Source organism: Macaca mulatta, chromosome 5 (genome assembly GCF_049350105.2).
Source record: "Macaca mulatta isolate MMU2019108-1 chromosome 5, T2T-MMU8v2.0, whole genome shotgun sequence".
In the NCBI taxonomy this organism is placed as follows: domain Eukaryota; kingdom Metazoa; phylum Chordata; class Mammalia; order Primates; family Cercopithecidae; genus Macaca; species Macaca mulatta.
In genome coordinates this window covers 184,817,042-184,831,088 of record NC_133410.1, presented here as the reverse complement: position 1 = coordinate 184,831,088, position 14,047 = coordinate 184,817,042, and the positions used below count along the sequence as shown (strand labels likewise).

The following is a 14,047-nucleotide window of genomic DNA, read 5'->3' as shown; positions in this document are numbered from 1 at the left end:
AAGGAAGTAAAGAATAGTGGTTAAAATTAGAGATGCTGGAGTCAAACTACTTGCGTTGTCATCTTAGTTCTATTATTCCCTATGAATAAGGTGCCTTCGGTACCTTAAGTAATCTCCCTGTGCTTTCAGTTCCCTCTGTACAATGGAGCTAATAATAGTTCCTCATAATGTTATTGTCATTACATCCAAAGTGCTTGCACATAGTAAGGACTACACTAATATATGTGTTTTCTCAATACAGTCTGCTTCCCAGATAAAATAAATTAAGGCTTATGACTAAGTAACTTAAACTAGTAAGTGGTAGAATTGGGAATTAAACAGATCTCTGAATGCAAAGCCCATCCATCTAACCATTGCATTATCCTGCATCCAGAAATTTGTTCAATTCTTTCAGATACCAAAGTGTCTTAAATGTTTCTTTATTAGCACTTACCATAAGCCATCAGATTATGTCCTTAAATACGGAACACCTTGAGAATGAGATCTGTTCTCTTTTATCCCTTTGGTGAACTGCCCAGCCCCCAGCATGATGCCTGGCACAATACACATGCCCCATAATTGTGTGTTGAGGAAGGATTGTTAGTAAGGATATAGAGGCAATATCTAAAAAAAAATTCTCTACTTTGTGTGCCAGAGCCTCAAAAGCAGTACTTAATTTGAAAGCTGAATGTGGCCTGCAGATGGAATTGATATCTGGGACAAGATATCTTGCCCCTAAATTACATCGTTTGTGTAGCCATCTATTATGTCTATTTCATTTAGATTCCCAAATTAAAAGTAAATTTAAGCAGCACCCTTACCTTATGACTGTTGCTTTGTTTTTGTGTATTGCCAACTATTCTCAACACAGACTGTGATTCAATTAATAAGGATTCAAGAAACCAGTACCCTGTCCTGGGCTCTGTGTTTCCTTGGCCATGTCTTCACAAGAACTGAGGAGCTCATATGACCAAGGAGATATTATCCCCTCCCCCTATGGAGCCCACACTAACCCTTCAAGACTTTGCTATAGATATACCAGTCCCCCAACCCCTTACCCACATAGCTCTAAGCCTGTTTCCAGGATTGTTTTAGACTCTTCCTCACAAGCGTGAGTGTGCCTAGGTGTCTGTAATCTTAGGCCCTAGGGTTTGCCAAGCAGCCGCTGTTTGTTGAATGAGGGAGGGATGGATGGAGCTTAGAAATGCATCCAGGTGGCCAGGCACGGTGGCTCACACCTGTAATTCCAGCACTTTGGGAGGTCAAGGCAGCTGGATTACCTGAGGTCGAGAGTTCAAGAGCAGCCTGACCAACATGGAGAAACCCCTTCTCTACTAAAAATACAAAATTAGCCAGGAGTGGCGGCACATGCCCATAATCCCAGCTACTCAGGAGGGTGAAGCAAGAGAATCGCTTGAACCCAGGAGGCAGAGGCTGTGGTGAGCCAAGATCATGCCATTGCACTCCAGCCTGGGTGATAGAGCGGACTCTACCTCAAAAAAAAAAGAAAGAAAGAAAGAAAGAAATGCATCCAGGCTGGGCGTCCACACCTGTGCATGTGGGGCCTCTCACGGCGAGGGGCAGAGCTGAGGGTGGGAAAGGAAAATGTCAAGTCATATGCCTGTGGTCAGCTCCAAGCCTACCAGCACATCCCAACTCAGGACTTGGAATGGTCCAGGAAGTTTGAATTCAAACCTATACTTCCAAGTCATCATGAAAAGAAGTGTGTTAAGATAGGAAAACAGGACAGATTTTTCAAACTTTGTTAGCTTGATTTATAATTGCTAGATATTTAGCCAAATATTATGGGGTTTACATTTGTACTTTTGCTCCAGATCCTGCTAAGGTTAGCGGCAGGTTTGCAAACAATAATATATTTACTGGTTAAAACCACAGTCATTTCTCTCTTTTCCTAGAAAGAATTAAGAAGTTTAGTAAGAAAGCATTGACACATTAATAAGAAAATGCCTGGTTACATCTGTTTCCTTCTTGATGGTAGATTTAACCAATGTGGATAGGCAGCCTTGCTTGTAAGTCGCCGTAATCACCAACAAATGACTGGGAGGAGGTTTATTTTAAAACTCTACATTTTTGCATGACGGTTACCATATTTATTAGAAAATAAATATCCCCAATGTTATGATTTTTCCTAACAAGATCCATATGCAAAAAGGAGAGAAGGTTAGCAATAGAAAAAAAAGAAATAAGTTTGTCAAAATCTAGATTCCCAAGAAGAAAGCCTCTTTTCATTTATAGCAGAGGGAAGTTTTCACTTTATCATCAGTAGAAATGCTTGTTAGCCAGATTAAAATTTCAGAGACTTGATGGTGGAAAACCCTCGTAAACAGAATGTGCAGCTGTGTTTCCAAACCAGTGAGGAAAAGCCACCTGCCAGTGTAAACTCAGGCTACATTGTTTTAAAGCAGTGCCTGCCTCTCTTATCAGAAATGTGCACGTCAGAGAAGAAAGTGGGGAGGTCTCAGAAGCCCACCTAAGTTCAGCAAATCAAACACCATGTCAGACTGGTTCCCGTTACTAGGATGGACATTGTGAGTTATAATAAATCCAAGGGGTACCTTTGCTTTTTAAGGAAAGGAAAGGAAAGGGAACTGTGGGACTTTGTAGGAAAGGAAACTGCCAGTGAATCCAATCTACACAGAAATCAATTTCACACGGCCATAATTCAAGGAAATGGGGCAGTATGTAATGACGTGGACATTCATTTTGCTTTTTAAAATTCAAACGTTCTTCTTGGCTACTATAATATTTTTGAAAACAGCTTGGACTTCTTTCCCTCTCAACTCCCTCTACAAGCATTTTTGCTGTACATGGGAATCTGTGAAACAGAGCCTCGCACTGTGACTCAGCCCATTGTTTCCTTTAACTTTTCTCACCATGTCGTCCTGCATCATTTCCCTTTCTCAGGACTAAAAAACAGTCACGGAAAAAAATCAATGTTTTAAAACATACACTCAACAAATAGTGGGAAATATACTAAAATGAATTTACTAATTTGGCTTTGACTTTCACTAGTGCATACTTTGAAGTTCATACACAACTCACATTCTAGGACAGAATTGTATTACTTGCATCATAACATAATTAGTACATTCTGTTTCTCTTTCCTCTTCTTGTTGGGCTGGGGAAAGAGGGCTATAACTTTGTTCTAATTTCTACCTCTAATGAAGTATGTTCCTGAGTATTTGTGTATGATATCTGCTATGAAGATAATGTTTTAACACATTTTAAATAACAATGGTAATAATAGCATTAATATATTTAAAAATATGTACAGGACCTGAAGAGATGGAAATTTGTTTATTTGACTCCATAAATTATGACAACTATGACTTTAAGAATGACCAATAAATAATGATGCTCAGGTTAGTTTTTTTTTAATAAAGATACTAATACTGTAATGTCACCTTTTAAAAGAAATTCAGAAGCAAAGACATGGCACTCTAAACCATATGAGGGAAAACAGAGAAAAAGTGTCATATTCTAGTTATCTCTAACAGAAGGACGACATCATGATGGGAAGTAACTATATACAGTTTATATTGGGGAGGAAGAATTGAGTACATTGTATAAAACAAACTCGGAGTGCAGTAATTGAAAAAAGGTATAGAATCTAGCCTCCACCATCGCCAACATGGACTTCAGAAATCAGCAATCTGATCATCTCATCTGCCAAGTGAGGAGGCCAACACTCAAGGGTTGTGGCATCTCAACCAGGTCACACCAAAAGGGCAGGATTTCTTAGATGAAATCTCAAGATTCCAAATAAAAGACCTGTGTCTCTGACTCCCTGCCTTTAATGCTAATAACACCTTCACCCAATATCAATTTTTTTAACAACAAAAACTTAGAGTTAATAACTTTACTAATGATGCTGTGTAGATACCCTTTTTCTTGAGGTAGAGAGTATATAAACATAAAGTAGCATTGAATCTCATTCATTGATCCTGTCACTATTGTGTTTCCAGTATAATGGCAGCATCTTGTAGAAGAAATAAGCATGGACATTGGCACAAGAAAGATCTCACGACTGCCAGTGTACTGGTTTTTTACGCATGACAAAATTACTCCAACTCTCTGAGATTAATTTTTGTCTTGTATACGTCATGATAAATATTGCATGATTCATGAGCCTTTGTGAAAATTAAATTACATGACATAAATGAAAATACCAAGTATTCTGCCTGACACCTAGGAAACACAGAATATAATACCTGATGAAGAAGGATGCAATACCTAAAAATTAGATGGGCATACCATTGAACCCTTTTTTCAAGAAAAAATAAATAACTAGAGATGAATTCGAAGTTGTATGTTGAACCAGTATTTATACTTTAGTAGTGTGATAGACAAAATCAATGAAGTAGGGGCTGAAGAATTCATGAACCAGCAAGAACAACAGCAAAAAGAATGGGTGTGAGGGCAGGGCAGTGGCTGCACAGAGACAATGTCTTTAGCTGAGTTTGAAAAGAAAAAGAATAGGTTGATAGCTAGAGATGACAGTCAAAGATGTTCTAAGAACAGTATGAAAGGCTAGAGCTGAGAAGGAACTGTCATGTACAAAAGACATAGAGCAGGGGTGTCCAATCTTTTGGCTTCTGCGTAACACATTGGAAGAAGAAAAATTGTCTTGGGCCAACATAAAATACACTAACGATAGCTGATGATCTAAAAAACAAAACAGCAAAAAAATCTCATAATGTTTTAAGAAAGTTAACAAATTTGTGTTGAGCCGCATTCAAAGCCACCCTAGGCCGCATGTGGCCATGGGCCTTGGGTTGGACAAGCTGATAGAGCATCATCGGCTGAGAAAAATCCGAGAAAGCTTTGTGAGAAGCAGTAAAATATGGATAAATAAACTGAAGCCCATCAAACAAAGGCCTTGCATGCTCACCTGAGTGGTTTGAGTTTGATATAAAAATAATACATACTAGATTCCACAGTAGAGGAACGATTTAGTGATTTAGTGATCTAGTGATCTAGAAGCAAGCAATCTGGCAATCAAGAGCATGATGGATCATGCTGGAGAAAAAAACTTCAGAGAAGTGGAGAGCATGGATAAAAGCACCTCTAATAATCCCAAAATGAGGTGATGGAGGCCTGAAATGAGACAGTGGTGAGGAGTCCAGCTCCTAGCCAAAAGCGTATAACGACCTTTCAAGCCCGACCACAGACAATTGCAAAGGATTTACCTGGCAGGCTTCACAGGCAAAAGTTGTCCTCCCCACACCAGACTGTGTGCAGCCAGGAAACTGCAATCTCTGAAGGGAGCTGCAGTCAAGGACTCAGTCACTCCATCCTCAGCACCATGCGCTTATGCATATCTGCATCTCCAGCCCTCCCTGCATTCAGAGAGAGGAGGTCTCATGATCGGGGCATTCTGCGGAGGTCTCCTCACTGGGGAGGACACTTGAAGACTCTTTTTTCACTCTGACTCAGTATTCACTGTTTCCCACACCTAGTCCTCCCCTCTCCAGCTCACCCCAATCCCCACCCCTGGGTCCATAAAATGGTCAGAGCCTTTTGTTCAGGCTCCCGTAGGTGGTGAGATAATTCCCCGCCCCGCTCCCCAGTGTGCACTGATACATTGGACCTTCACCCAGTGCCATTCTGTGGAGAAAAAAGGAACATGAAAAGGGTTAAGCTTTTTTCTCTTGCCTATTCTACTACCTTAGAAAGTCATTAAAGGCTTGGCTGTTACTTTCACTTTGGCTTGTTGTCTTAATTGACCACTCCAACCACGGGTATCTCAGCTCTCTCCAGCTCAGCTCAGCTCTTGACAGATGGCAGAGCGAATTTTGAAAAATGTTGAATACAGTAGACACCCTAGTTCTGATCTCCATTCTTGTTTTAAGCAAATCTCCTACACTTTCAGTCCTCAGAACTATAAACTACAGTTGTAAAACGTTTGCAAGAGAAAAACTTATAATATTTAAAAACTAGTTTTAAATTCTTTAAACAAAGACCAGGACAGTGTTTCAATTTCAAATTTATAATATAATATGCAAAAAGTCCACACTTCACGGTCTAGACTAATTTGAATGAAATTTTTGTGTCACCAGCATTTGTAATGTAAATCCAAGAGTTGAGAGATCTTTAAATTATTGCATTTCAAAAACATTACTAGAAAATGATAAACTATAGGGACCTAAAGTCTCACACAACTATGACAATGATTGAATACCTGACAATCTTTAAAAGTAGGGATGTGAGAAAATGGGAAGGAGAGGATTCATTTGCCTCCATTGTACTCATCTCTAACATGAAATATTCAAGTTTATGGAAAAAGCCATGTGTTTATTTTATGGTGCTCTGATACTGTGATAACTACTGTGACTTCTTATGGGAATATTGCTGCATAGCAATTGCCAGAGAAGCTCATCAATCTGTGTTTCTCAAATGTGAGCAGCTCATTAGTACAATCTCCACCCAGGGAACACACAGAGCTCCCTTCTCTGCTTCATCCTGCGATTTCCATCATGTCTCTGGACCATCATTACTATCTGTATTTGTAAAATCCTTCTCTTGTCTCTTTCTTTCTATTATCATTTGATCACTTTGCCCTAAAAGCTGGATAACTGAGTACTCAGTCACTTCTTTTTTTTTTTTTTCTTTTCTTTTTTTTTTTTTTTTTGAGATGGAGTCTTGTTCTGTCGCCCAGACTGGAGTGCAGTGGTGCGATCTCCACTCACTGAAACTTCCGTCTCCCAGGCTCAAGCGATTCTCCTGCCTCAGCCTCCCGAGTAGCTGGGATTACAGGTGTCTGCCAAAACACCTGACTAATTTTTGTATTTTTGGTAGAGAAGGGGTTTTGCCGTGTTGGCCAGGCTGGTCTGGAACTCCTGACCTCAGGTGGTCCACCTGCCTCAGCCTCCCAAAGTGTTGGGATTACAGGAGTGAGCTACCACACTCTCAGTCACTTCTAAAGGGTACAGTGTGTGAACCAATGACAGACATGAGTATTGCTCTCTTCTTTTACTTTGTAAATTCCTATATATGCATTCCTATATATGCATTGATATTGTAACATTTAAGGTTTTACATTAGTTTTTGAGGAAAAGGCCTAGTATAAAAAGTTTTAAATCTAGTATAGAAACTACCATTAGGTTAGAAAACCAATAGTTTTCTGCATACAAGCTTCACAAAATGATAGCATATTTCCCTTCTCAAATATTAAACTGTACTCTTTTTCTTAAAGTTATTAAATAGTTGTTCAGTATGAAACTGTGTTTCTTCTTTTCCTAGCTTTTCTCTAGTATGGTATCTTTTGTCCTGACAAATAACTATTGTTTAATATACATTCCTCAAAACTAGCTTTTGTATTTAAAAGGTATGTAGATTATATAAGAAGTCAAAAAATCTTCAAAAAATAAAATAAAGAGAAACACGGTAATTTTTATTTCACCTGGTTGCAAATGGCCTGTAGACAATGAGGTTCTATCTAAGGGGCAGAAGCAGGTTAAGGTGGGATCCCTGACAAGCATTCTAGCTCTGTGTCCCTCCTTCAGCAAGAGCCACCAGATATGAGCAGAAATTCCTATGCTAAAATACAGCACTCAGTCAAACTGTTTCAATGAACTGATTTGAAATATGAGAATCACAAAACAGAAATGAAGAGACATCATCAGTTTTCCCACAGTGAATTGGAGATTTGTTGAGAAAAACTGGTAATACTGTTCCCTTGTAAGGAACATACTCTTTGAGGATAAATCATTAATTCCTATTAAAAGGAGAAAGTAGATTTCAAACGCAAAGATAGTTTGAGAAACATCTAAGGATTCTTTGACTTTTGCATTTACTATATTTTCTTTAAAAAGGTACTCTCTCACTTTTAGGAAAAAAAAAAACTCAATTTATGAAAAGTAAGCTTGTTTTACCCAGGTTTTATAAAATCTGCCCTTACCTGACAAGCCCTGTGCTAGGATCAATGGCTAGATATAATGATTGTTTGTGATTGTAGCAGGAATGATTAAAAAGCACATTGTTTCATGTGCATCTGCATGAATATATACCACACTATATGACATTTTTAAATTCTAAACTATCAGTAAAATCATAACCTTACATTGACATCAAGGAGTGATTTGTCTTCTCATATGCAAGTGCAGATTATTTTACCACAACTGCAAATTTAAATTATCTGCATGTCTTCTCTGGTTTCTCATTTATTTTCTAGTTACACATTTTGGAAACCGAGATGGAGATTTTTTAAATAATTAAATGAGAAAATAAAAATTCATCATTGTTTGAATGCAAAATGGCTCAAGTCCCTGATAGGTTAATAGGGAGCATTATTATTGTTACACTTCAACAAACATGTCACTTTGACATAACTAAAGGTGATTTCCCTTCAACTGGTCATAGGCAGGTGAGACTAAATGGAGATTATTTAAAGGGAATGACTGACATCTGCTGGAATACAAAAGAAATGAAGAGAAAGCAATGCAAGCATATAAATGCTCACAGTTAACAGTTTCAGAATACATCAATGTTTACATCCGTAACAGAACAATGTTAGCATAAGTCCTCGAAAACAGATGAATAATGGGGTGTAATGGAAAGTGGTACCCTGTGTAATTCTGTTCTGTTGCACTATGCTGAGTCCTATCAAGACAACTTCACTCTAGAGCAGTTGTACAATCTCTAAAAATAGTGCATTTTTGTTGCCCGTGATTTTTCTACATATTATTGTTGATTTCTATAGTCTGTGGGTTCCTGTCATCTTGACTCTGGCCATGTCTGTGAAATCAGCTAAACGGGCTTGACAAATCTACAACCAAGGAATTACTTAGAATTGATCATTTGGAGGGTTAGAACACAATTTAGTCCCAAAATAGATTCATGCCATCAAATATCGCTGATCTATGCCTTAAATTGGGTTTTAACATAGTTCCCATTTTACAAATGATTTCTTAATGAGGCAATGGGAGAACTATTTATTGAGAGCTTACTAAGTTATTCCATTTAGGATATCCTATAATTTCATGTGGTAGGTGTTTTTAAAACTCCATTTTGTAGATAAGAAGATTTAATGTCAGAGAGGTGCAGGAATGTGCCCAATGTTACACAGATTGTAAGTGACAGAGCTGAAATTCATTACTTCATTGTACCTGATTCCACAGTTGGTGCTTTTCAACCTACAATTGAATTCAAGGTACTTTTGTATTTTCCAGTGCCAACACCATTTTATGCTACTTTTTAACTGTGTACCTTTCTAATGAAAAATGTTGGGGATGGTCCTGAAGAGTATCATAATCTGATCCTGCTTTTGGATATTCTCTTCAAGCAAGTATTTGATAAAGCTCTGTAAATCAGTAAGGGAGTACTCAGCAGAGTCGATGGAACCTATCTTTCCTTTTTTTCTCTAGAACAGTTTAAAAAGCAGTCACAGTCCTCAGTTTCTTCATTAGTACAATGATGAAGATGGACTAGAAAACTCCTAACATATCTTCCAGGGGTGCATTTAGTTAGGAATACAGCAAAGGAAAACAGGTTCGTTCAGTTCCTTATTATTCTGCAATAACACACTAACATAATCAAGACAATTAGCTACATATTGTACTCATCATTCGTTAATTGAAAAAGTGGTTTTTTTTATTTTTGTTTTTGTTTATAATGCCTCATGGAAATTGAAGTGAAAATATGTACTCGAAGGTGGTCTATTTTCACACACAAACACACCTGCTCAAGAGGCTATCTTTCCTGACAGAAACATTTGGAAAAAAAAATATTTTCATGTCATTTTTCTCTTACTGTTTCCATAAACTAAAAATGAAATCCACATTTTGCCTGAAAAAGAAAATGAAGATGATCAGAATTTAAAACACATGCAAAAATTATTTTAAAAACACTGTTTCACAATAAAAGATTATGTCTATGAATTACAATACAATATATCTAATATTGTACCAGATCCTTAAGAAGTTTTCAAATTTCCAAAAGTTGTATTTTTTTTAAAAACTTCCAACATGCATAAACATAGTCTGAATACGGTTTCAAATATTAACATAGATGGTAAAAGTAACACAATATAAATGTCTTCTGTAATTTATCAAATTTCTGCATTAAAATATATAGCAGGTTGAATCTTGAATTCAATAGTACCATCTAGTGGAAATCAACAAAAATGCAGTAGATAATGCTACTTTTGTTTTTTAACAGGCACAACTGCTAGTCTTCCCATTGTCTTGCAATGACTAATCCAGTGGTCAAAGAACTGGTGAGAACCTCTTTGAAATAAGTATTTTCTTGTAACAAAAATGTTATTTGTTTTATTATGTAACACACTTATGGAATATACTAAACAATCTGACTGATTATAAAAATATAAAGTATCTAATCATGAGCTTATTCTTGACAACCAATCTCTCATACAAGACATTTATATACATATATGTGCTTTTACATAAACATATGTAACACATTATATATATATGACGTTATATTTTATATATGACATTTCTGTATGTTTATTGTGCTTTTGGATGCAATTTGCTAGTATTTTTTGAGGATTTTCGCATGTGTATCCATCAAGGGTACAATATATAATTATATATTATATATATACACCAATATATTTTATATATATATAATTTTAAGGAAAAGCAGAGAGTTTATTCAGTGACTTAACTTCCTTAAAGCAAGCCCTTTTGAAATTCTTTTTGCTTTGTAATACATAAAGCAGTAACATAGATGTTTATTATCATTATAAAGCATCATGTACTGTACATAATTTTATTTATATTTAGGAAATACAGGTGCAAGTACCTTACATGCATACATTGCCCTGTGGTGAAGTCTGGGCTCTCAGTGTACCCGTCACCCAAATAGTGAACACTGTACTCAATAGGTAATTTTTCAACTCTTACCCCTCAACCCCTCCCCATGTTTGGAGTCCCCAGTGCCTGTTATATTCATCTGTATGTTTATGTGTGCCCATTGTTTAGTTCCCGCTTATAAGTGAAAACATGCCATTTTTTACTCTCTGTTTCTCAGTCATTTCCCTTAGGATAACGGCCTCCAGCTCCAACTATCCATATTGCTGCAAAAGACATAGTTTCATTCCTTTTTTTGGCTAAGTAGTATTCCATGGTGTATATATATACCACATTTTCTTCATCCATTCCTCCATTGATTGAGACTTAGGTTGATTTCATGTCTTTAATATTGAGAGTAGTGCTGTGACAAATGTATGAGTATATATATATATATATATATATATATATTTTTTTTTTTAATACAGTGATTTGTTTTCCTTTAGGTAGAAACCTAGAAGTAGGATTGCTGGACTGAATGATAGCTCTATTTTTAGTTCTTTGAGAACTCTCCATACTGTTTTCCATAGAGGTTGTACTAATTTACATTCCGACCAAGAGCATTTAAGTATTCCCTTTTCTCCTCATCCATGCCAACATCTGCAAGTTTTTGACTTTTTAATAACAGCCATTCTAAGGTAAGATGATATCTCATTGTGGTTTAAATTTGCATTTTTCTGATGATCAGTAATGTTGACAATTTTTTAATATGTTTGTTGGCTGCTTGCATGTCTTTTTTTGAAAAATATCTGTTCATGTCCTTTGCCATTTTTTAGCAGGGTTGTTTTTCTTGTTAATTTGTTTGAATTCCTTATAGATTCTGCAACTTAGTCTTTTTCAGATGCAGACTTTGTAAATATTTCCCTCTTTTCTGTAGGATATCTGTTTACTCTGTTGATTGCTTCTTTTGCTGTACCAAAGCTTTTTAGTTTAAGTCTTCTTTGTTTATTTTTTGTTTTGTTGCATTTGCTTTTGAGGACTTGGTTATAAACTGTGTGTCTAGGCCAATGTGCAGAAGAGTTTTTTCTAAGTTTTATTCTAGACTTGTTATGGTTTTGGTTCTTCCATTTAGGTCTAATCCATTTTGAGTTAATTGTTGTATTTGGTGAGACGTATGAGTCTAGTTGAATCCTTCTACATATGGCTATCCATTGTTCCCAGCACCATTTATGGAATACAATGTCATTTTCCCAGTGTATATTTTAGCAGACTTTGTCAAATATCAGTTGGTTTTAAGTATACAGCTTTATTTCTGAACTCTTCTGTTCCACTGATCTGTGTTTATTTTCATATCAGTACCATGCTGTTTTGGTTACTATAGCCTTATAGTATAGTTTGAAGTCAGGCAATGTGATGCCTAAGCCTTTGTTCTGTTTCCTTAGGATTGCTTTAGTTATTTGAGCACTTTTTTGATTCCATATAAATTTTATGACTCATTTTTCTAATTCTATGAAAAATGATATTCATAATTTGATAGGGATTGCACTGAATCTATAGGTTGCTTTGGGCAATATGGTCATTTTACCAATACTGATTCTTCCAATCCATCAGCATGGGATGTGTTTCCCTTTGGTTGTATCATCTATGATTTCTTTCTTCTGTGTTTTGTAGTTCTCTTTACAAAAATTATTCACCTCCATGGTTAAATATATTCCTTTTTTTTTTTTTTTTTTTTTGGTATTGTAAATGGGATTGAATTCTTGATTGGGGCCTCAGCTAGATTATTATGGATGTATAGTAATGCTACTAATTTCTGTACATTAACTTTGTATCCTAAAACTTTACTAAATTTGCTTATCAAATCTAAATGTTTTGGTGGAATAGTTTACTACAGATAAGATCATATCACCCATGAAGAGACATAATTTGAATTTCTCTTTTCCAATTTGGATGTCTTTTGTTTTTCTTCTCTTGCCTGATTGCTCTGGTGAGGACTTCCAGTACTACGCTGAATAAGAATGGTGAAAGTGGGCATCCTTGTCTTGTCCCAGTTGTTAGAGGAAAGGCTTTCAACCTTTCCACATTAAGTGTGATGTTGGCTGTAAGCTTGTCATATATGGTCTTTATTATGTTGAGATATGTTCCTTCTATGCCTAGTTTGTGGAGGATTTTTATCATGGAGTAGTGCTGAATTTTATTGAATGCTTATCTTGCATCTACTGAAATGATCACATGATTTTTATCCTTAATTTGGTTTAAGTTGTTTATGTTAAACATCACTGGTTGGGTGCGGTAGCTCACGCCTGTAATCTCAGCATTTTGGGAGGCCAAGGCAAGTGTATCACAAGGTTAGGCGTTCAAGACCAGCTGACCAACATAGTGAAACCTTGTCTCCACTAAAAATACAAAAAATTAGCCAGGCGTGGTGGCAGGCACCTGTAATCCCAGCTACTCAGGCGGCTGAGGCAGGAGAATTGCTTGAACCTGGTAGCCAGAGGTTACAGTGAGCTGAGATCATGCCACTGCACTCCAGTCCATGTGACAGTGTGAAGCTCTGTCTCAAAAAAAAAAAAAAAAAAAAATCCTTGCATCCCTGGGATAAATCCCAGCTGATCATGATGTGTTATCTTTTGGGGGTGATTTTCGATGTGATTTGCCAGTATTTTATTGAGGATTCCATGCAGTTCCATGGCTAGGCACACTGCTGGTGCTTGGTGGCCACCCAGTGGATTCTCCTTTGGTACTGATTCTTGTGTCTACCACTGGGAGACTTGTAGGCAGGCAGGCCTGCCCAGTTTGGCCCCACCCATACTGGCTCCCCGCTAGGGCTAAGCAAGGAGCTCATATCACTGTGCACTCCATGAATCAACCCATTGCCTGAGACAACAGAAGCTTCTCCCAGTAAACAAGGATCTAGTACGTACCTGGCCACATTGGTCACTGCCAGCTCTCACCCATAAGCCTCAGCTACTGGCTTGTCAGTCAAACTGCACAGTGCAAAATAAAACCTCCCAACTGAAGTGCATAAAGCTATGGAAGCAAAGCCAAAAGATTCTACCAAACATTTGCTACAGTCACACCACCTAGAAATGGGGGAAAAATGAAGGAGAAAAAACAATAATGTTATAGGAAAAGAAAGAAAGAAAAATTCTATCTGCACTAAAATCACAAAAATTAGAAATGCCAGCATCTCCAGATGATAAGGAACCTGTGTAAGATTTCTGATTACCATGAAAGATCTGAATATATTGGCACCACCAAAGGATAACACTAGGTCTCCAGCAATGGTCATTTAA

General features: G+C 37.0%; 1 long non-coding RNA gene across 1 annotated transcript in view; it reads right to left on the bottom strand.

The window, feature by feature from the left end:
- The window catches only part of LOC106998588 (uncharacterized), a 79,582-nt gene extending 72,460 nt beyond the window's left edge, over positions 1 to 7,122 (bottom strand). The window contains exon 1 of the long non-coding RNA XR_001445096.3: positions 5,190 to 7,122. This is a non-coding gene — a long non-coding RNA (uncharacterized LOC106998588). The remainder of the gene's footprint in view (positions 1 to 5,189) is intronic.
- Between the last annotated feature and the right edge of the window lie 6,925 nt (positions 7,123 to 14,047).